The sequence below is a fragment of the Canis aureus genome, chromosome 28 (assembly GCF_053574225.1).
Source record: "Canis aureus isolate CA01 chromosome 28, VMU_Caureus_v.1.0, whole genome shotgun sequence".
NCBI lineage: Eukaryota > Metazoa > Chordata > Mammalia > Carnivora > Canidae > Canis > Canis aureus.
In genome coordinates this window covers 3,893,071-3,916,170 of record NC_135638.1, presented here as the reverse complement: position 1 = coordinate 3,916,170, position 23,100 = coordinate 3,893,071, and the positions used below count along the sequence as shown (strand labels likewise).

General features: G+C 34.2%; 1 protein-coding gene across 19 annotated transcripts in view; it reads right to left on the bottom strand.

The window, feature by feature from the left end:
- TRIQK (triple QxxK/R motif containing) overlaps positions 1 to 23,100 on the bottom strand; it is an 84,848-nt gene that overhangs the window by 44,065 nt on the left and 17,683 nt on the right. The window contains exon 2 of one of the 19 annotated variants that reach the window (XM_077876284.1): positions 22,663 to 22,767. The exons of 17 other annotated variants lie outside the window; for them this stretch is intronic. The gene's annotated coding sequence lies outside the window, so the exon portion shown is untranslated. Of the gene's footprint in view, positions 1 to 18,137; positions 18,157 to 22,662; positions 22,768 to 23,100 lie in introns of those variants that run through there. One more of the 19 variants, XM_077876285.1, reaches the window with a different exon arrangement.

Here is a 23,100-nt window from a genome sequence, read left to right as displayed (position 1 = left end):
AATAAAGTGATACCAAAAAAAGCTAAAAAAAAAAAAAAAACCTGGATTTTTATAAAGGCCGGTATTCTATGGATACATTTTATATGCATATAACCTGTGAATATAAAATCTTTAAAAGAATATCAACCTAAGAGATGCATTAAAGAAGAACTAGCTTTAAATTTTTGTTCCTAATGATTTTAGTGACTGATAATCCTTAACCAAAATTTCAAATTTTAAAACTTTATTCCCTGAAATTATTCTGTTCTATTCTTTATTTACCCTATTCTATTCTTTAAGCAAAATAAAATTTTACCAAATGTTGAAACCAGAACACGCCTAGAAAACACACCCATGCAAAAATGACTTACATTTTATTACCTGTAACAAACACAAGAAGGCAGAAAATATCTTACTTTTCTAATAAACACATTGAGGCTATTTTAAATGATCGAAAGAGATTCCCATTCATGTGTATGGTGCAAACTGTCAGTGCCTCGGACATCTAGAACCTCTAAAATGTTCTGACTTTTCTTTGTTCTTCAAAGCCTTGCAGTAATCATCATTCATTTCTATTGCTTTGATGGTAAGATAGCAAACTCCCAAGAAATCCAGGGAGACATTAGCACATAGAGCCGCAATTTCTAATAAGACAGCTATTTGCATACAAGATCAGCCACAATTTAAAATGTGTTGTGATAGATGCGGAAAGGGAATAACAGATTTATATTAGCATGTACAATACCAAGATTGTTTTCACAATTTAATTCCTTGGAGATTACATCTCATCACCTTCTTTTATAAAGAACACCGCATTCCCTGAGGAACTAACTTGCTCTGAGACCCAGCTAAACTAAAATATGGATTAATAAGATAATATTTATTATTTATGAATTTCGCTGTAGGAATGATTTCAGATTAAATCATCAGAGAAGTTTTTAACATTCTTGAAACTTGATAACACATACTTAAGGAAGAAAAAAATGCTAATTTTATTTAATGCCTAAATTGCATATTAAAATACTTCATAATTAATTTTTATTTAATTAAAACTTAACACTCTCCAGGACTTTTCAGATTAAAGAGAATGTTTTTGTTTTTAATATCCTTTCTTAACCTAATTTTACACAGCAATTTGCCACATGTATTTTTAAATATAATATGTGACCTTTAAAAACAAACAAAGGTAGTACAATATCCTATCACATTCTGACCAAGGTATTTTATTGCTCATTTATACCTTTTTTATGAAATCCAGAAAGAACAAGTAAAGAAATAAGAAACCTGAAGCCTTCACATATGTCTCTGCTTCCAGAAAAAGCATTCAATCCAGACTGTGACATTTAAATACAGATCAAAACACAGGTTATTAAAAAATTCAACCCATGACCACAGAAAAAATAATGATCTCAGTTTTTAAGGCTAAAAGACCCTTCCTTCAAAAAATTCTTACTTTAGTATGAAGTTATAAATAGGCAGAAAAGATGTTTGGTTATGGCTGGATCAGAATTGAGAACCAATCATGAAAATAAAATCTTATGCCAGATGTTGGGATGAACAGAGTAGTGGGTAAATAAAGAAGGCACTTGTCCCTGATCTGATGCATTCATTATTCCAGACTGATGTTTTAAAAATTCAAAGCTGATTGTGTAAGCAGCATATTTAAGTCATCCAAATAATGGCCCATTTCCTAGATAAAGCAAAAACTCTTAATATACAGAACCATTAATAACACAAGTGTCTGTTCTCCTTACTCATGTTCTGGTGTACTATCAAATTCAGCTTTTAGTTCCATGATTTTGACAAGCTCGTTCACATTTTTATGAATTTACTCATGCTCTGCAATGTACTTTAAATGTCATTTTCATATTCTCCCATTTGTGAAATCTATATTTTAATATTTCAAGCAAGGGCACATGATTCAGATTTCCAAAGATAATCCTCCACACTTAAGGAAATGAAAAAAAGAAGTCATTTGGGACACTATCAAAGTGTGACACAGTAGACAATGAATACTTTGACATAAATATATATATTGAGATAAATTATTACAAGTAGGACAAAGTCCTATTATGTAAAACTGGAGAGTTAAACAATGGTCTTCTAAGTGTTTTCAGGGATCAAAGTGTCCACCTCATCTTCACTTTGTCAAATTAATTTCTTTTAGAGCCACAGAAAGAATATGTCAACACTTGAGGGTCACCTAGGTGGGGCAGGTACCTGGGTAGCTCAGTCAGTTAAGCATCTGCCTTCAGCTCAGGTCATGACCTCAGGGTCCTGGGACTGAGCCCCACGTCTGGCTCCCTGCTCAGTGGGGAGTCTGCTTCTCCTTCTCCCTCTGCTTCTCACCCCTGCTCGTACTCTCTCTCTCAAATAAATAAATCTTAAAAAAAAAAAAAAAGGCTTGAATACGTGGAAAAGTGATTTCTAAAATCCTGATCATTTGACCACATTGACATAAAAATTCCTAAGAAAAGTAACTGCAAGATAATTGTCTGTGTGACCCCAAAAAGTCATATTCTAGGAAAGGAATCTTAGCTGTTGGGACTCATCCTTCAGCCATATGATGGAACTAAAATGAATACTATAATGAATGTATATCATTATGGGAAAACAAACCAAAATTGGACCCCTATCTCTCACCACATGTAAAAGTCAATTGAGGATAGGTCATAGACCTAAACAAAAGAGCTAAAACAATAAAGCTACTAGGAAAAAAAGAGATTATCTTTATGACCTTGGAGTAAGCAAATATTTCTCAGAACACAAACAGGATAGACCATAAAGGCAAAAAGTAAAAATGTATTGAACTTCATCAAAATTAGTTTTTGCTCAGCAAAAGATACCGGGAAGAAAAAAGAAAATAAATGTGTAATTTATAAACAGTTTGTAAATACTCGTAATATCTGTATCTGAAAAAAGAACTCACACTCAGGATATATAAAGAACTACTCAGGTAATATATAACATACAACTCAATAAAAACAAACAAACAAAAAAAAACAGGCGAAAGCCTTGAACAGAAACTTCATCAAAGAAGATAAACAGGGATCCCTGGGTGGCGCAGCGGTTTGGCGCCTGCCTTTGGCCCAGGGCGTGATCCCGGAGACCCGGGATCGAATCCCACATCGGGCTCCCGGTGCATGGAGCCTGCTTCTCCCTCTGCCTGTGTCTCTGCCTCCCTCTCTCTCTCTCTGTAACTATCATAAATAAATAAAAATTAAAAAAAAAAAAAAAAAGAAGATAAACAGATGACAAGTACATGAAGAATCTCAACACCACTAGTAGTCAGCAAAATGCAAATTAAAATAAGAATTAAAATTTCACTATACCCACTAGAATGGTTCAAATAAAGCTTTACTATACAAAATATTGGATGTGAAACAACTGAAATCCTGATACATTGCCGATGAGAGTATAAAATCACAATCACTTTGGAAAACTGGCAATTTCTTACAATGTTAACTGCCAGCAATTCCATTCTTAGGTATTTATCTAAGAGAGATAAATACATACACCCACAAAAAAAGCTTTGTATAAGGATGTTCACAGTATCTCTATTCACAATAGCTAAAATTTGGAAATAGCCCCCATGTTGATCAATGGAAGAACGGATGAACTGCGGTTTATTCATATATTCATACAGTGTAATATTACTCAGCAAAAAAAATATATATACTGATAATATACAATGAAGATAAATCTCAAAAATAGTATGCTGAGTGAAAGAAGCAATGGCTCCTTTAGACCTAAACCAAATGAGTATTCATCAGTTTTATGCCCTTGTGACATCATTTAACAATGGTGGTCCCTGCTTCTTTCCTGAAACACTCATTAAAACACTTACTTCCCATGGGTGAAGGAATATATGAGAGTTGAGAAAACAGAGATGGAAGGCATAGACAAATCTATTACAAAGTAAGTAAAGGGAAGGGGAGAGAGAGGATATTATACAGAGAGGAAGGGAGAGGTTAAAGAAGCTTTTTTGGTTATACTTTGTTTTGTTTTACTCTTGAGGGCTTGTTTTTGAATGCAGATGAAAACTGGAGTCCGTATAAATAATAAGTACAAGGAGCCAGTAGCAGAAAGTGAGAGGGTAAAAAGACAGGAAAAAAATTAAAAATTACTGGGCTTTTCAAGTATGTAGAAAGGGACAGAATTCAGCGCACACTTGACATAATAATCATAGCAAGCTACCTCTTTCACTTTAACAGGAAAGAGGAAAAAAAGAAAGATAGTAAGAATACGTGTTAAGTTTTGAGTTCTGGTAGCCCAAAGTAGGAGTTCCAACCTGGCAGCTCCACATTCATCTGAAGTAAGAGGCATGATTATCTTCTAAGAGTGAAACGGAAGGTAGAAACTGCAAATTTGAGAGTGCAGAGGCTGGAATTTATGCTGGGGAAAAATTATGCTGGGGACAAATAGAGAGGGCTGTCCGGGGAAAACAGGATTAATGAGAAACACTATGAGACTGAATTAATTTGGTAACCAAGAATCCATGGTAGCATTAAACTACATGATTGAAAATAGCATTTATTTTTTTCTGCATGCTCAGCTGCTCACTGCTGGCTTTGGGAAGGGACAGACAGCTGGATTAAGCAAAATTTAGGTTTTTCCCAGAGACGCATGACAGCAGGGCAATAGGGCCATAAAGCTTAGGATACTATATAAAGTGGATAAAGTGATATGCCGTGGTGTCTAAAGACAGAAAAGGAAGTGAAAACCGCAAAGGGTGTAGAGTTAGGCAGAAAGTAGACTAATTTTTGGACCTAAAGATTTGGATGAGATCAAATAACCAAAGTTTTGGGAAGAAAAGAACTAGAGTTTCTTTGACTAAAGAACAAAGGCTATTAACAGAGAGTTATGGAGTGACCGATGTTATTGCTGTGACAGAGCAGGTTATGATCCAGCAGGGAAGACAAGTTAAGGAAATGAGAAGCCAGAACAATACAAACCTCACACATGTGGTTAGCGAAGGCACCCATAATGGTTGAAGGATTTGGGCTAAGGTAGAAAGACTCTAAGTTAGGAAGACCGAGGAGTGACCTGCATAGCCACAGTTAACAGCAATAAAGAGAGGTCGAGGGTACTACAGTCAGAAGGAATCAGCTACAAAGGAGATGGGTTTCTTCCTTCATTTGTCTTGTTTGTTTTTATTTGCATGGAAAAGTAAATGAACTAGAAGTGGCAATAAGAAAATAAAAAGATAACAACCAGACTTATGGTCCACAGGTATGGGGAGAGTTAAAGAAAGAAGAGTCTCCACTTAAGAAGGCTTTAGGGAAATGGTGTCTATGAGAAAAATCAGGTTTCAATTAATGTCAAGAGGGTAAAGTGATAATCAATGGAGTGCTTGAGGGTGGATAGGGTTCAAGAGGGATATAAGGAAGAAAATAGCAAGAGATTGGTTCCGTAAAACAATGAAAATGAGCCACAGAATAACAGGGGCATAAGTGTTCAGGGGAGGACAAATGGTCAAATGTGTCATCTTGGACAGCAAAGAAAGATAACAGGAATGTGTTATTAGGTCATCTCCAAACTGCATCGAGTACTCAGGCCTCTCCTGAGTCAGCTGTGGCCTAGGTAAAATGAGGAATCCCAGTCCCTTTGGGAAGGGTCAGCTGGCTGGAACTGAACACCTCAGAAGAAAGACTCCAGTCTCTAGAGTCTAGTTAGGCATATCAACTCAACAGAACAACTAGAGGCTCTAGGTCAGCATTTGTCAAAAATGCTGTCCATCCATCACCAATGTCAAGAGTTGTGTGGGATGTTCATTAAAATGCAGACTCCCCCATCATGGTCCTACTGAATCAAAATCTCAAGGGCCCAGGTCCATGAGTCTCCAGAGTTTTGGGAGGGGGGTTTTTTGCTTGTGTGTTTTGTTCTTGTTTTTTGACCACTAATGTTTAAGAATCACTACTTTTCTTTTTAACCAGCTTATAGGTAATTCTGTGCACTAGCATTTGAGAAACGCTGCTGGAAGTAGATGGAAGGACTCAGCAGGGACCAGAAGATCCTTCAGCCTCTCTGGTGGAGGTTGAATGAGGCAGTCTGATAAAATTTTAGAAGCTTTTAAAAATTGGCTGAATCTTCAGACTTTTTCTAAATTCAACAGGGAACATTAAGAGGGTATTGTGCAATGAGGTAATCAAAGCGGTTACTTTTTAATGTGATTAGAAAGGCTAGAAGGTTGAAGATAATTAACAAGCTTAAAACAAATCTAGGTACTTTCCAAAGGCAATCTACTAAGAGAGCAACATAGTAAGTAAAAAGGAAGAGACATTTAGTGTTTGACTTTTCAGAATTTGGGAATAGCAGGAAGGAGGCACAGGGCAGAAGAAGAGCTAAAGATAACTATGCTTTCACATTTGAGTGATGATTAAGATACAAAGTCCCAGGCTTCATTGTTCAGAGATACCCAGTCAGGAAGGTTGGGGAGAGACCAAGGAAGCTGAATTTTTAACAAGCACCAACTCCCTGCCAAGGTTTTCAATCCCAGGTGGTACATGGACCACACTTGGCAAAATATCTAGTTAGAGAGATAGTATGTCATTAACAAAAATAGGTAATAAAAGGAGGTAATAGGGAAAAAAAGATAAAGGGTAGGTGGTGAGGGTAGGAGAGTATTAAAAATACACATTATAAAATATTTGTAATTGCTGTAAGGAAACAAGCTCTTGTTTTTCCTAAAACCTCGAAGAATTAGTTTATCTAAACATAATAGTATCACTAATTCCCTGGCCTCCATCAAAAAATCCCCACAAATATTTTACTTACTTTTATTTTAATGCCTTTTTAATGCACAGATTGTTGTGGCATCTGGACACATGGCATACTCGAAAACAACACATTAAATTTATACTGCCCAGAATAGACAAAAAGCTGCCTTGCATATACCATCAACAATGCTCATCACTGGGGGAAGGGGGTGCTGCAGTAGCTGGGTCCCATGGAATTATTATTATTTTTTTAATTCTGAACTTTGCATAAATATCAAAGGAATAAACACTTCAAATCTGAGGAGAAAATTTCCACCAAGTAAGTGGCCACGTTCTTAAGTGGAAAAATAATCTTTCCTATTTAGAGGGTTTAATTCAGCAAAATGGGACATGTACTTCAGTTAATCTCTTGTACTACATTTGCAAAAGGAGATAGGATAGGTTAGTTAAACTAGGATTGGCCTACAACATAACTTCTTATTGTCAATAAAGTCATTAGTGACCTAAATTATATTGTCTTTCAAACAAAGGATTTTTTGTCATTTTTTTATGTTTTTTCAAACATTTCTAAGGTTACAAGAATATGGCACCAAATAAATAAAACTGCAGACCCTGTTTTTACTATTTCAAAGTGCTGATTGATGAAGAGACATAAGGCATAAGGCAGAGAAGATCCTGAGGCAGAGAAGAGGCAGTTCCATGTCTACTTTGACCACTAACTAATTAATATACCTTTAGATTGGTTTGTTTTTTGGTTTTTGTTTTTGATGAGACAAAGAATGACTGAAAATAGGATTATAGATCTAAAGGTCACAAGCCTTGATATTTCAATACTTATAATCCCTGAAACTGGTTATTTTAAGAGAATTACATTGAGAGAGGATTTTTTATATTTTAAGAGAATTATATGAAACCCAAGATTGTTTCAATTATCATACAGATAATAGAAAGTTTGATTCTGTTCAGATGGCACCAAAAACTGGTAGCTAAAGGATGAAGGAAAACAATAAGCTCTAGATGCGAACATCTCAGATGGCATCTATTCTTATCTCTGTAATTCCTAAATAAGCAGATGTATATCTATTTTATCATAATTTCCTTTTTTTTAAGATTTTATTTATTTATTCATGAGAGACACAGAGAGAGAGAGAGAGAGTCAGATCAGAGACACAGGCAGAGGGAGAAGCAGGCTCCATGCAGGGAGCCTGATGTGGGACTCGATCCCGGGTCTCCAGGATCAGGCCCTGGGCCGAGGGTGGCGCTGAACCGCTGAGCCCCCGGCTGCCCTATTTTATCATAATCTCTTAATATGAACTCCTTTTTCTTAATTCTCAAGTAACATTAGTGAATTCTTATGATTCAGAGGTTTTGGCAAATTATCAGAGACAAAGGTTTACTGACAAAAAGGACTTTTTTTTTTTTTTTGCCCAAAAGTTTAAACGCATTTCACTGGGAATGTCCAAATAATATATCTGTGTTCAGTATACATGAACTGTTCTAATACACTCTAAATTTTTTTTTTAATTTTTTGATACACTCTATATCTAACAAAATCACAATAACCAAGTTTGACTTATTTAAAGTTAAAGTTTTCATTTTTCTTAGTTTGCATAAATTTTACATTGAAGCAAATATGAACCAAATTCTCCAAATATGGTCACGTTAAGACAATATATTAAGAACTTTGAGAAGTCTACTGAACGGTTTTTCTGAATCTCTTCAAATGCCTTGTCGATCTCTTAAAGAAGACTTGAATAGGTCATGTTTCCAATGTGACTTGACCAACTTTTCAAATTTTGCATATTATCATCTCATGAAGCCTCCGTTTGATGTAAAGTTTGGTGAAATAGAGGGATTATTGGAAAGCTGGTTTAGATGGATTGTAAGGGAAGTGAATAAGCATCTGGTTAATGAATAAAAGATGTCCAGAACTGGCTAAGAGACACGCTTATCAGCTCCCCAGGTTCACAGAGGATAGGAATATCCTGCCGACAGAGATCTAGCATAGAGTGACCATAAAATTTACCACCCAAGCCAGAACATTTTGAGAGTGAAAGGGAACTCTGTGACACCAGGACAGCAAGTATAAACCAGGACTGCCCTGGGCCAACTCCTGCCCTAGCGCACTCTTGCCCTAACTATAAAGTATACAAGTACAATTCACAATAGCACACTGTCCCTCAACTAGTTCTGTCATTCATAAGGTGTTGCAATAGAAGGAAGGAATGGAAAATCTCCTGGAATACTTCCATTTCAGGAAATAAGTGATTATTTTAGACAATACTTGCTGCATACACAAGACCATGGTATCAGATTGTACTATGGCACAAACTGTCCTCATTTATGAATTTCTCTGTGACGCATCACACTACTGAGTATTTGGTCTTGAAACTAAGCTGTTGAGTTTCCCAGTTAGCACTGTCCCAATTCTCCCTTATTCCAGCTTGATTTCTTTTTGATCATCTTCATATTCACTCTTCCTTAGTCTACCTGTTAAACACTGGTGCTCCCCATAGTTCATTCATTTCACATATGCTCTCCTTGGGTCCTGATTCCCTGGAATACATGTATCAAGGGCCTATATCTCTAGCCCTGGCTTCTCGATCATACATCCAGCACCATTCTGAGGAATGACAACATGAATTTCCCATTTCTCCCAATGATCAACTTGTTTTTCCTACATTCTATCTCATTTATTTTCTAACTAAACTCATAGGAATGTCAAAGAAGCAATGCTGTTTTCTTCTCATTGCATATTTTCCTTAACTGGTAGTGCTAACTTTGATCACTTGATCAAAGTGATAATGTGATAATGTGCCTGATTTCTCCACTGAGAATTTAGTCTTTTCCTCTTTGTAATTACTAAGTATTTGGTTGGGGGTACTTTGAAATTATATAAATATCCTATTCTTCCTCAAATTTGCAACTACTAGTTTAGTATTTATTGATGTTTTGTGATGAATTAATTATACTCATACAATTGTCAAATGATGATTTTCTAATTTCACCATTCCTTCTGCATTTATTAGCTCATATTCTATGGTATGAAAAAGTGTTTTCTTCTCCCCATTTATTCATTTTTGTGTTTATATCAGTATATACTCATAAATTGCTGTTTTATTCAATGGGTTAAAATTCACTTATATCATTTGTTTATTTTGATGCTCAAATTGTCCTGAAGTTAGCCAATGGAAGGTCCTTCAAGTAATCTGTAACTTTTGACATAGGCTGCTGTCATTTTTTAAACACCTGTTCTTTTTGGCAAAATAAAATATTCAAGGTTCATCTTACACTTTCCTTGATCCTGCCCTGGAATCTGCCATTTCTCCCATGAGCCCAGTTACCTTTCAATGAGGAATAGCATTTATACGTCAAGATCTGGGGACAGGTTATGTTCACTGCTAATGAGTGACACTGTTTCCAAGCTTGTCAGTGCACAGAGCTAGAGAACATATGTACTGGTATGAAGTCAGTGCTTCCAATTTCCAATCCAATGCCACACAATTTGTAGTAGTTTTGTGCTTTCCACATTTCTATTTGTAACTTTCTTCTCTAACAGTGACAAACCTATCGACATTATTATCAATGAAATTTGTCATGTTTAATTTTTGTATAATATTCAGTAATAAAAAGTTAATATCAAAGATTTTTTTAACTTGTAGATCACCTAAGAAACAATGGGCAAGAGCTTATTTGAACTAAATCTAACAAGTAACTAACCTGTGCTAATGTAGACCAACTTGAGGATAATAGTGTTATCAAATCTTAAATACCCCATAGATGCCAATCACATTATTTTATGGCTTACAGGCATGTGCTCCACTCTATGGCAAGAAAAAATGAGACTGCTCCTAAAACAACTTAGGCCTATCCCTAAAGTTGGCCATGGGGTCTATTTCTCATAAGCATATATTTGCATACAGGAGGGGCAGCTAGTGGAATAAAATCAAGGCTCTCTGAAGGTAAGGGTTAATAGAATTCTAAACAGATAACTAAAAGTGTCATTTCAATGTATACATAAATATTCATACATAAAAAAGAAATAGATTGAATTGATAACATTCAAGAACTATATGGTGTAATTACATGTAAGTATATGGTTTCATCACTTAATCTAAGATTTGAAAATGATGGTTTTCAAATTTTCTTTTTTTTTATTAAGCCTTTTATTTTCATTACAGTATAGTTAACACATAGTATTATATTAGTTTAGGTATACAATATAGTGATTCAACAATTCTGTACAGTGCTCAGTGCTCATCATCATAAGTGTACTCTTTAATCCTCATCATTTGTTTCGCCCATGCCCCCAACCACCTCCCCTCTTGTAACTATCAGTTTGTTCTTTATAATTAAGAGCCTGATTTATGGTTTCCCTCTTTTTTTTCCTTTGCTCACTTGTTTTGTTTCTTAAATTCCATGCATGAGTGAAATCATATGGCATTTCTTTCCCTGACTTATTTTACTTAGGATTACACTCTCTGTCTCCATCCATATTGTTGCAAATGGCAAGATTCCATTCTTTTTATGGCTGAATAATATTCCATTGTATATGCACTACTTCTTCTTTATCCCCTCATCTATCGATGGACACTTGGACTGCTTCCATAATTTGGATATTGTAAATAATTCTGTAATGAACATATGGGTGCATATTTCCCTATGAATTACTGTTTTTGTATTTCTTTTTTTGGTAATTATCCAGTAGTGCAATTACTGAATCATAGAGTAGTTCCATTTTTAACTTTTTAAGAATTCTTTATATTGTTTTCCACAGTGGCTACACCAGTTTCATTTCTACCAACAGTGCAGGAGGGTTCCTATTTCTCTCCATTCTTGTCAACAGTTGTTTCTTGTGTTTTTTATTTTAGCCACTCTGACAGGTGAGAAGTGATACCTCATTGTAGCTTTGATTTGCATTTCTCTGATAATGAGTGATATTGAGCATCTTTTCATATGTTGTTGGCCGTCTGTATTTCTTCTTTAGAGAAATGTCTGTTATGTCTTACTTGTTCTTTGGGTATTTAGTGGTATAAGTTCTTTATATACTTTGGATACTAACCCTTTATTAGAAATGTCATCTGCAAATATCTTCTCCCATTCAGTAAGTTGCCTTTTAGTTTGTGACAATTATTATGTATGGCAATTATAACTTATGCTAATTATTAGTCATTTCAATGTATATTATCTCTTTCAAGTAATTAGGTTTTCAAATTCAACAAAAACATCCTGGGAAAAGTCACTTAAGTCCATCTAGAGAGAGCAAAAATATGATTTCACTTACATGTAGACTCTAAAAAAATAAAACAAATCAAAAACCTGAAAAAAAAAAAAAAACCAGAAACAGACTCTTGGTACAAAGAATAAACTGTTGCCTGCAGAGGAAAGGAGGAGTATACATGAACATTTGTATCAGGTTAAGGATAATTATTTTCATGCCTAGAAATAAATCCTAGAAACAAACAAATTGGAGAGGCCCAATAATAATATTACCTACATCTTAAACATATCTTTTAAAACCAATGAAAGATATGTTCACTGAGATAAACATAATCTGAGTACATAAGAGGAAATAAACATCTCAAAGCAATCATCAGAATGTTCTTTATGATAATTTTGTTTCTAATAGTTTCATAATATTGTATGACTTACTAAAAAATAGCTTTATTAGTAAATAAGTATCAAAAGTATAAAAATAACTAGTACACATATAATTTCATAGAAGTTGCATTTAAATGCATTCATTATATTGAAGTCTCATGTGATTATATCATTACCATTTAACTAATATAAGGATTTCTCAGACTGGTAGTTTTCAAACAGATTGCGTTACTAAACCTTATATTTATAAACAATGATGCACATTACTCATTTTTAAAACCACCAAACTAAACTACCAGATTAATACAATAAAAAGTATTAAGTTTAAAAATTGAGAAAATAATGTGGAGAAAGGTTAATGGGGAGAAGAACTGGGTTATTAACTAATATAATTCCACTATGTAGAAATAAGAAAATAAAGAAAAATAGAGAAAAAAAGTACAAAAATACAAAAGTACATTTATTCTTTTTTAAAGATTTATTTATTTATTTGAGGGAGAGACAGTCTTAAGCAGACTCCATGCTGAGCACATAGCCCAATGTGGGGCTCGATCTCAGGACCCTGAGATCATGACCTGAGACAAAATCAAGAGTCAGATACTTAACGAGCTGTGCCACCCAGGCACACCCCAAAAGTACATTTATAGGTTTCTATAACAATGGATAAATAGAGAAAAAATATCCCAGGTATGAGCCAAAACACAAATGAGAAAACCATAAATTCTATTGTGTACCAAGTTCTATTTACCCTTGCCTATTCCTTAATTCCTATTCTATCAAATACGTAATATCTTTTTTAAAAGATTTTATTTATTTATTCATGAGACACACTGAGAGAGGCAGAGACATAGGCAGAAGGAGAAGCATGTTCCCTGCAGGGGACCTCAATGCGGGACTCAGTCCCAGGATCCCAGGATCATGACCTGAGCCATAAGTGGATGGTCCACCACAGAGTCACCCAGGTACCCCATGTCTTTTTAAAAAATATTTATTTATTTATTCCAGAGAGAGAGAGAGAGAGAGAAGAGAGAGTGTGTTTGTGTGAGTGGGGGAGGGGCAGAAGGAAAGAATCCCCAGGCAGACTCCCTGCTGTGTGGAGCCTCACCACAGAGCTCTGTCCCATGACCTATGAGATCACTGCCTGAGCCAAAACCAAGAGTTCAAGGCTCAACTGACTGAGCTACCCAGGCATCCCAGTAATGCCTTTTATAAGGCATTTCATTAAAGAAGATATCAAAATATTGCTTGATAGCTGACCTAGGAGCATTCAGTTTCAGAAAAAAGAAATAAAGGAAAGCGATCAAGTGAAAATATAGAAAATGTTGATTTGAAATAGTTAAAAAGAAATAAAAGACTTTACATTCCATCAATGTTATGGATTACTGACATTAAAACACTTCAACTGCAAATTACCAAGACATTATCAGGGTTCTGTTTACATGAGTGTTCATTTTGTGAAAGGTGAACATCTAATGCTCTTGTGTTATGTTGTTCTATGTATTATTATGTATTTATAATTTACATATTATACATCAATGAAAAGTTACAAAAAATATAAGATTCAACTAACAGAATACTTAGAAGAAAGAAATAAAAATAGACAAGAGACTGAAAAAAAGGAACTAAAAACACTAGGAAAAAAAGGAGTAACGCCCCCCACATTACAAGAAGTGATAAAATAAACTAAGAGCAATAAACAATGAAATAAAGATGCAAAAGAGATGAGATGATCAACATAGACAAAAGTTGAACTTTTAAAAAAGAAGAACATGGAACAAATGTGACAGAACAAGAAAAAAGGTACAAAAGTATTAGAAATATATAAGGGAATATGGCTAAACATTCAGCAACTATTACTATTATTTAACAAGAGGATACTATAAAAAATTTCTTGTCAATAAATTTAAAAATTAAGATAAAATATCATTTCTTAGAATACAGATTTACTGTTTTCTAAATAGTTCAAGAAGGTAAATGTAGCATAAAATTGAATAGAACGAAAGTCATTTAAAGAAACCAATCAGTGTTTAAAATCTACCCTTAAAAAGTAAAAGATATACACATAAAACGAAACCAAAAAGACTGGATAGTTTTACAGGTAAGTGCTATTAACCATTCAAAAGCAGATAATCCATGTAAACAGGCTATATCATATCCATAAAATGATAGGCTGTTTTGAAAAATACAAATAGGTACAACACTTCTCAAATCATTTCATAAGGCTAACAAATCCTTTCAATGACCCCAAGGCAAGGACATTATGAAAACGGGAAATCATTGGACAGACTCAATTATAAAGAGAGAGATAAAAATCCTAAATATAATATTGAAAATAAATAGAGTATTCATAATCATAATAACAAAATTTACCAGGATAAACCTGGGCAAATAACAAAAATGGAAGGATCGTTTAACATTAGATAACACACTAATAATACTCTCAGTATTAACTGATTTAAGGTGAAAAAAATTGGAAGTCCTCAACAGATACAGGGGAAAAAAAAAGTTATATTCAGTATTTATTGATTCTTACAGAATGAAAAAAGAAAAGAAGGGAGGAGCGGGAGAGGAAAGAAAAGAGAGAGGAAGGAAGTAAATAGCAATAGAAAAGAACTTTCTTACTTTGTTGACAGCAAACAGATAAAGAAAAGATTATCTCTAATAGTGAAAATCATGAACAAGACAAAGATAATCACTGTTATCAGAAATCTAGGTAATATAGCGAGACAAGGGGAGACAAGATATAGGGATTGGAAAGGGGAAAAAAGTTATTATTCACAAATAATATGACTGGGAAGGGGCAGAGAAAAACTACAGGCAAATTATTTGAATCTGCACAAGATTCTTCATAAAAACTCAGCAAAGTTACAATTTATAAAATTTATATGCAAAAATCATAATTACTATAGCAATACAAATTTTTAAATATCTATAAATACTATGAATACCTGTAAAATATATGCAAAAACTCTTATGGAACTTTTTTAAGAGAATAGGTTATAATAAAATAAGCGCAGTATTAATGAGCATTTGGGGGAGTGCAACAGCAATATCTAGTAAGATCTAAGATATGTATATACCAGAATCATCAATTCCACTGCTAGTTATATGAAATAGAAAAATAATCCTCTATGTGAACAGAACACTAATAAGACCATTTAATGCAACATTTTTAATAGCATTTGGGGGAGTGCAACAGCAATATCTAGTAAGATCTAAGATATGTATATACCAGAATCATCAATTCCACTGCTAGTTATATGAATTAGAAAAATAATCCTCTATGTGAACAGAACACTAATAAGACCATTTAATGCAACATTTTTAATAATAGCAAAACTTTAAAATTTGAAAAAAAAAATCCAAAGCCCTGTTAGTACACCACAATTGACTCATCAATGAAATATAATGCAGCTAAAATGTGTATGCCGTGAAGGGCACCTGGGTGGCTCAGTCAGGTGAGCACCCCACTCGTGGTTTCAGCTCAGGTCATGGGATTGCCCGAGCTCTGCATTCAGGGCAGGATCTGCTTGGGATTCTTTCTTCCTCCCTCTCCCTTCTCATTTGTTCCTCCCTACCATTCACTCTTTCTCTCTAAAATAAATGAATATATATATATTTTTTTACATCTGTGGACAATGATACACAAGTTAATACATTTATATAACATTTTAAAACATTCAAGGGGCACCTGGGTGGCTCAGTTGGTTAAATGTCTGCTTCAGTTCAGGTCATGATTTCAGGGTCCTGGGATGGAGCCACACAGCCACACGTAGGGCTCCCTGCTCAGTAGGGAGTCATCCTCTCCCTCTCCCTCTGTCCTTCCCCCCTCATGCTCTATCTCTATCTCAAATAAATAAATAAATAAATAAATAAATAAATAAATTCAAATCAATAGCTGATACTATTTAGGGAAAATATATAGTACATATATAAATTTTCATGCTTCTTAATAACATCAAAAAATCAATTTCTTTGGTTATCTGGTGGAAACAAAAAAGACAGATAAAATTGAGATTGCTTGCACAAAGATATTTAATTAGATCCAAAAACAGCATTCAGTTGGGTCGTGCTCTTGTACCCAATCTGAAAATATTTCGTTTAAATGGAGCATTAAGGGGCTCCTGGGTAGCAGAGTTGGTGAAGCGTCTGATTCGTGCTTTCGGCTCAGGTCATGAACTTAGGGTCGTGAGATTGAGCCCCACATTGAGGGGCTCATCCCAATAGAGTCTGCTTAAGACTCTCTCTCCCTCTGCCCCTTACCCCCTCAAATAAATAAATCTTAAAAAAAAATAATAAATGAAGTGTGACAATCACTTAATTTAATAGAATTGTGTTTGTGTTTATATCTGCTATCATGTAATTTATTTCCTATTTGTTCCATCTATTCTTTTTCTTATTCTTCTTTATGTGCTGCTTTGGGATTAACTGAACATATTTTAGTATTCTATCTTCCCTTTTAACTTGTATTCTTCTTTGTTTTGCATTGTTAGTGGTCACTCTATAATTTATAATGTATATGTATTGCTATCACAGTCTATCTTCAAATACTCTTTTACTACATATTATATAAGGCTTTACGACAGTAAACTTCCATTCCCTTTCCTCAATCCTTTGGGCCATTATTATCATACATGTTACATCTACATGTAAATTAAATAAGTCATAGCCAATATATTTGCTTTAAACAATCAAGTATATTTTTTAAGTATTTAAAAATGAGAAAAATACTTTTCATATTTACCAACATATTTACATTTCCAGCTCTTTATCCATTGTATAGATTGATGCCTCAATTTCCTTTTTCCTGAAGAACTTCCTTTAATATTTCTTGTAGTTTAAATTTTTGGCAATAAATTCTCTCAGCTGTTTTTCTGGATATAAAAGTATTTGTTTTGGCTCCCTGCATGGAGCCTGCTTCCCCCTCTGCCTATGTCTCTGCCTCTCTCTCTCTCTCTCTGTGTGTCTCTCATGAATAAAGATATAAAATCTTAAAAAAATCTTCAAATTTATTTTTTTTTCTTTACTTCATATGAATCCCCTGCTTTGACTATTTTAGATTTCTTTTGTCACTGTTTTTAGCAATTTAATTTTGATGTGCCTTGGTGTCTGTTTACGTTTTATCCAAGTAGGGGTTCTTGGGACCATTCAACTAGCTTTATCAGAGAACTGGGGTTCCACCCTACCCTGATCTTGCTAATGATGACAGCAAAATAAATGACAATAAGAAAATATTTTTCTAATATTTCTAATATAATTCTAATATGAATTCTATTGCAATTGTGTGAAATTTAGACAAATGGCTTCTGTCTATACCAGTAAAGAATACTGACCTAGTAGAATTCTCACATTTGAAATGCCACACATCGACAAGATCAATGTTTTTCAGTATCATGCTAGGACTCAATTAACAAAGGTATCCAAAGGAATGATATCTATTGCTTCCCATATTAATTATGATTGAAATATTTCCCTGCCCCCCAAAAAAATATCCAAATTCTGAAGAGACTCTAAGAACCAAGGAGATTATGTAAAAATTAAACTTTACAAGCATTTAATGACTTTTAACTGTGTCCTAGATGCTATCATATTTACATATGATAAAGAATCTTTAAAGAGGTTGGCCAGATGCAATCGCTATAAATCATAAATTAGACCTAATTTATGCACTTCCCCAGATTCACTGCCTACTATGGCCTCAGTCACTTGCCCAGTGGACGACACCAGCCATTACCTTCAACTCATCTTCTAATACCAGTCTCTGCCTTGACATCCTCTGGGTGTGAAGGTAAAAAAGCACAACTTCCCTACCATCTCCACAGTCACAGAAATACCTACTCTTGCACCCATAGGAAGCGTGGCTCCTCCCATCACCTCCAAGATCCTAATGATCCCACAGTATACAGTGTGAGATCTGACTTCTCCAACAACAATCTGAAAAGCACATAGACAGTAACATACCATGAGATGAGTTTTGACAAATGAGAAACAAAAGATAGGAAGATGTGGGCGATACATTTCTTTCTCTTCCTCAGTTCAGCTACAGTTGACCTCTGAACAAGGTCAGGGGTACCAATCCACCACACAGGGAAAAATCCATGCATAACTTTTAATTCTTCCAAAACCTAACTACTCACAGTTCATTATTATATGGAAGACTTGCCAATAATATAGTCAATTAACACATATTTTGTATATTGTATGTATTATATATTGTATTCTTATAATAAAGTAAGCTAGAGAAAATGCTGTATCTATTGAAAAAATCTGTATATTTTAAACACATAGTTCAAACTCATGTTATTCAAGGGTCAACTATAATTGGCTCTGTACAGCATGTCCAGAGATTTCCCACTTGACTAAACAAAAGTCTATGTTTTCTACTTGCAGCCACGGCCAGCTTAATAACTGCCTTATATTCACACTGGTTTTCTTTTTTCCATTATTCTCTCATGCCCCCCTTGTATTGCACCCAGCTTAACCTGTACCTCAAAATATGTTGTCCAATGACCTTATAAGATATTTCATTACTATACTTCTCTCACATCATTTCCTAAATATATTACAGCTTTTTGCAATTAACTGGGATACTCTGTGGTTTCTCAAAAGAGTTTTGAATGTCCAGTAGAGACCCAGAGTAACTTTGCCTAGAAATTCATAAGCTGCTTTTTAAAAATAGAAATCTCAGTGTGTGGATTCTCTATGTCTATCCTGTTTTAAACCCAGGTAAGAAAAAAGTATGGTAATATGGCAGAGATGTAGGAAGTGGTGTGTCAAATGTAAATACAAAAACGTTGAGTAAAGCAAGAAAGACTTGGTATTAGCTACAGAAATAATGAGGTGATCTTGGAGCACATAATAAATCAAAGTTTGAGTATGGGAATCTATGAATATGATGAAATATAACTTCTATGATTACGGTACATTAAATGGCAAAAGAAGTTTCACTGATTTAATTAATGGCTGTATCAGCTGACTTTAAAATAGGGATATTATCGAAGTGGGATTCACTTAATAATAAGAGCACTTTAAATCTTGATTTAGAGGTCATAGTCAGAGAAATTAGAGAGATTCAATCTGAAAGGGATTTAATACATGAGAAACTCTCCACTGCTGGATGAGGCCATGTGGCAAGACATATGAGTGGCCTGAAAGAGGTCACTTAGCTAAGAGGAAATGAGGACTTCAGTCCTACAACCACAAGAAACTACATTTGGCAAACAATTTACACGAGTTTAGAAGTAGATGCTGCCACAGAGCCCTAAGCATCGTGGTTGGCATTTGATTTAAGGTTTGTAAGATCCTGAGGAGAGAACTCTCAGTCAGGCCACGCTGGACTTCTGACCCACAAAACTGGGGCTAATAAATGGTTGTTGCTTTAAGCCATTAAGTTTATGGTAATTTGTTATGCAGCTAAAGAAAACTAATTAATATATACCTGGAATGGGTCACCTGATAGTAATTATTCAGTTAAACACAGCTATACAAGTTATTACTAGTAATTATTTTTAAACACAAAATAATGTGTAATTTTAAAGAATCCTTTCCTAAACTATATTTTTATTAATAAGTTAAAATGTCACTACATTAACATATGTTTTTAGGGGTGCCTACATGGCTCAGCAGTTGACCATCTGCCTTTGGCTCAGATTGTGATTCCAGGGTCCTGGGATCAAGTCCTGCATCAGGCTTCCTGCATGGAGCCTGCTTCTCCCTCTGCCTGTGTCTCTGCCTCTCTCTCTCTCTGTCTCTCATGAATAAATAAATAAAATCTTAAAACACAAACAAACATGTTTTAATGGTTTTTATTTTAGGATCAATTTTTATTCTACTGTAAGGCAGCTTTAGTACCCTGCAAGTTTTCTCTCTTTCCCACTGGCCAATTTTCAACAGTGTTGATAAAATCCTCCTACAGATAAATTAACATTTTGCAGGACACCTGGGTGGCTCAGCAGTTAAGTGTCTGCCTTCTGGCTCAGGTCGTGATCCTGGAGTCCCAGGATGGAGTCCCGCATAGGGTTCCCCGCAGGGAGCCTGCTTCTCCCTCTGCCTGTATCTCTGCCTGTCTCTCTTTGTGTCTCTCATGAAGAAATAAAATCTTTAAAAATTAATCAATTAATTAGTTAATTAATTAATTAACATTTTGCCTCTGAACCAGGTCCTCTAGAAGTTATTTCTAAAAGAGAATGATTATTGTCAGCTGTTTGCTATTTGCCCTCATGAACAAACAGAATAATGATCACTGATGTTTAAAGGCCACAAGCACAGGAAATACATAAATGTTTTCTGAATTTAAAAAGTCAATTATTTTAATATAGTTTATAAATATACATTATTTCATTTTCTCTTTATAAATATACTGTATTTCATTTTCTCTCATACACTGTTACTTCTATATTTATATGATTAAACATAGCATCTCCTTCAGTTATGTCATATAAGAGTTCATTTTATTTCTGCCCCTGCCATTTGTATCTGAACTTATATGTCATTCAGAAATATAAGGTACTGGTTGAAAAAGCATCTTTTCACCTTTATTATTTTCAAATAATTTGAAAAACATACTTTGGATCTCTTGGCTAAAGAACTAGAAAATGAATATAGACGACCCCAGTCACATGGTCCTTAAATGCTCACTCATATAGTTATCCATTGGGAACATGCAGTAATAACAAGAAAACCAGGAATAGTGACATGCATGATTTTTATTTGCACAGTTTAATACCTTCTGTAGAATCACTTGCTTTGTTACATGGTGAGAAGACAAAGCAACAAAATGTTAACTAACATCTTTCATTGTTTCATGTCGATTTGTTTCTTAATTTGAAAATTGCATTTAAATTTCTACTAAACCTACCTTAGGCAAACATCCATGCAAGGAAAGAACGGCATTTGTGCAATGAACTGTTATACTAGCATGAAAAGCGTTCCTTATGAAAAGACAAATAAGTGATAACCAACAAAGAATTCCCATGTCCTTCACTTAACACTTTAAACTATGAGTATCATTATAACGAATAAGAGAATAATAAAAGATTTGTAACAAATGGAACTGATAAAAATCAACTAAAGGTGTTCATATTCTACATAATAAGAGATAAGAGTGATAATTTTGTGAATTAAAGATTGAAGTTTACAGGATTTACTCAGAAAACAGAAACTCTCTGGAAATAAACTATCTGTAATAGATTTAGCAAATATGCTAGTCTTCATGATGTTAAAATAAATAGTTTAACTATAAGTGCTAAAAGACAGGCAATACAAACTTTTTAAAAAGATTTTATTTACTTATTTATTTGAGAGAGAGACAGCATGAGCAGATGAGGCGGAGCAAAGGGGAAAGGACAAGCAGGCTCTGTGCTGAGTGTGGAGCCTGGCACAGGGCTCTAGCCCATCACCCTGAATCATGACCTGTGCTTAAAACAAGAGTCAGATGATGCCTAACCAACTGAGCCACTCATGCATCTCAGGCAATAAAAACTTTCAAATAAAAGTTTTGGTTTCAATTGTTAAAAAGAAAAAATATATAAGTCTGACAATCATAATTTGCATAAAATTTCATATTCAAGAAGATAGTGGAGCTTGTTTTAATTTGACAAGCAAGCTGCATAAATTATCTCTAATAAATCAGTAATAACATTTATTCACAATGAATCAATATATTTACTACAAAGACACCCTTCTTTATGAAAAACTGTGTATGTGTGGGTACATATACAGGACAAATATGCACAAAGATTTTGTGTGTACAGCATATTCATTTAGTGTTACCATGTGCCCAAAGAGATAGTTCCATGTATTAAGTTTAGAGCATAAAATAAAATTAATTTTTAATTTTAATTTTATTTATTTTTAAAATGTCTAAACTATGCCACAGAAATGGTCCAGCAGCTTCTATTAAAAACCAAAGCAAAGACTAGAAAATAAAAAAGAAAAATAAATATTAGATGTTAAAAAAAACATTAAAAAAAACCTTAATTTCCCAGTGAAAAAGATGCTCTGAGCAGAAAGAAAATGACTAAAATATCAAAATAGAAAATTAGAAAATGGTTTGTTTAATAAAACAGGCCAGCTCTTAATAAAAGTCTACTATACTTCCTAGAATACTTTGATGATATGAAAATGATGAGTAAATTATTTTTCAAGTGTGATGTATCTAGGAAATAGATCAGCGAAACAAAAAGAGTAATATCATCACAGCATACAAACAGAAAATTCACATATAGAAGGAAAAAATCACAGTTTACATTGCATTCATGTTTAAAATCAAACATCACTTTTTCACATTCTGAAGATTCCCCCCACCCCCCAAATATGGAAAGAAAAACAAGCCAGGGCTTTAATATAATATTTTTTTTCCAACCTGGAACAGCTGCAAAAAACAAATCTTGCTGGAGATAAGCTTGGTTATAAATATCAACATTCCCTTTAAATAAGGGAGTCCAGTTTTCATACCATCTGCCTCTTTCTAAAAGGGAAAAAAAAAACATGAAAATCATAAACTAGGACATCCTCTTTCAAATAAGGCATTTAAAAATGAATGTAGTAAAAAGGCTATGAACTGCTCTGAGCCCCTGACTTTAAACTTACCCTGTTTAGCTCAGATCAGAAAACAGGATTTCATGAAAGTAAGCAACTCTTAGTCTATGAATAAAGTCCCTAAAGCAATTAATAAAGAAAAAAATCTTCTCAAACTTGTTCACATTTATTAGCCATGATCATGATTTCTGATGGGACCATATTTCTCCATAATGCATCATACTCCTTACTGTTCATTTTTTAACTACACTTGTCACTTTAG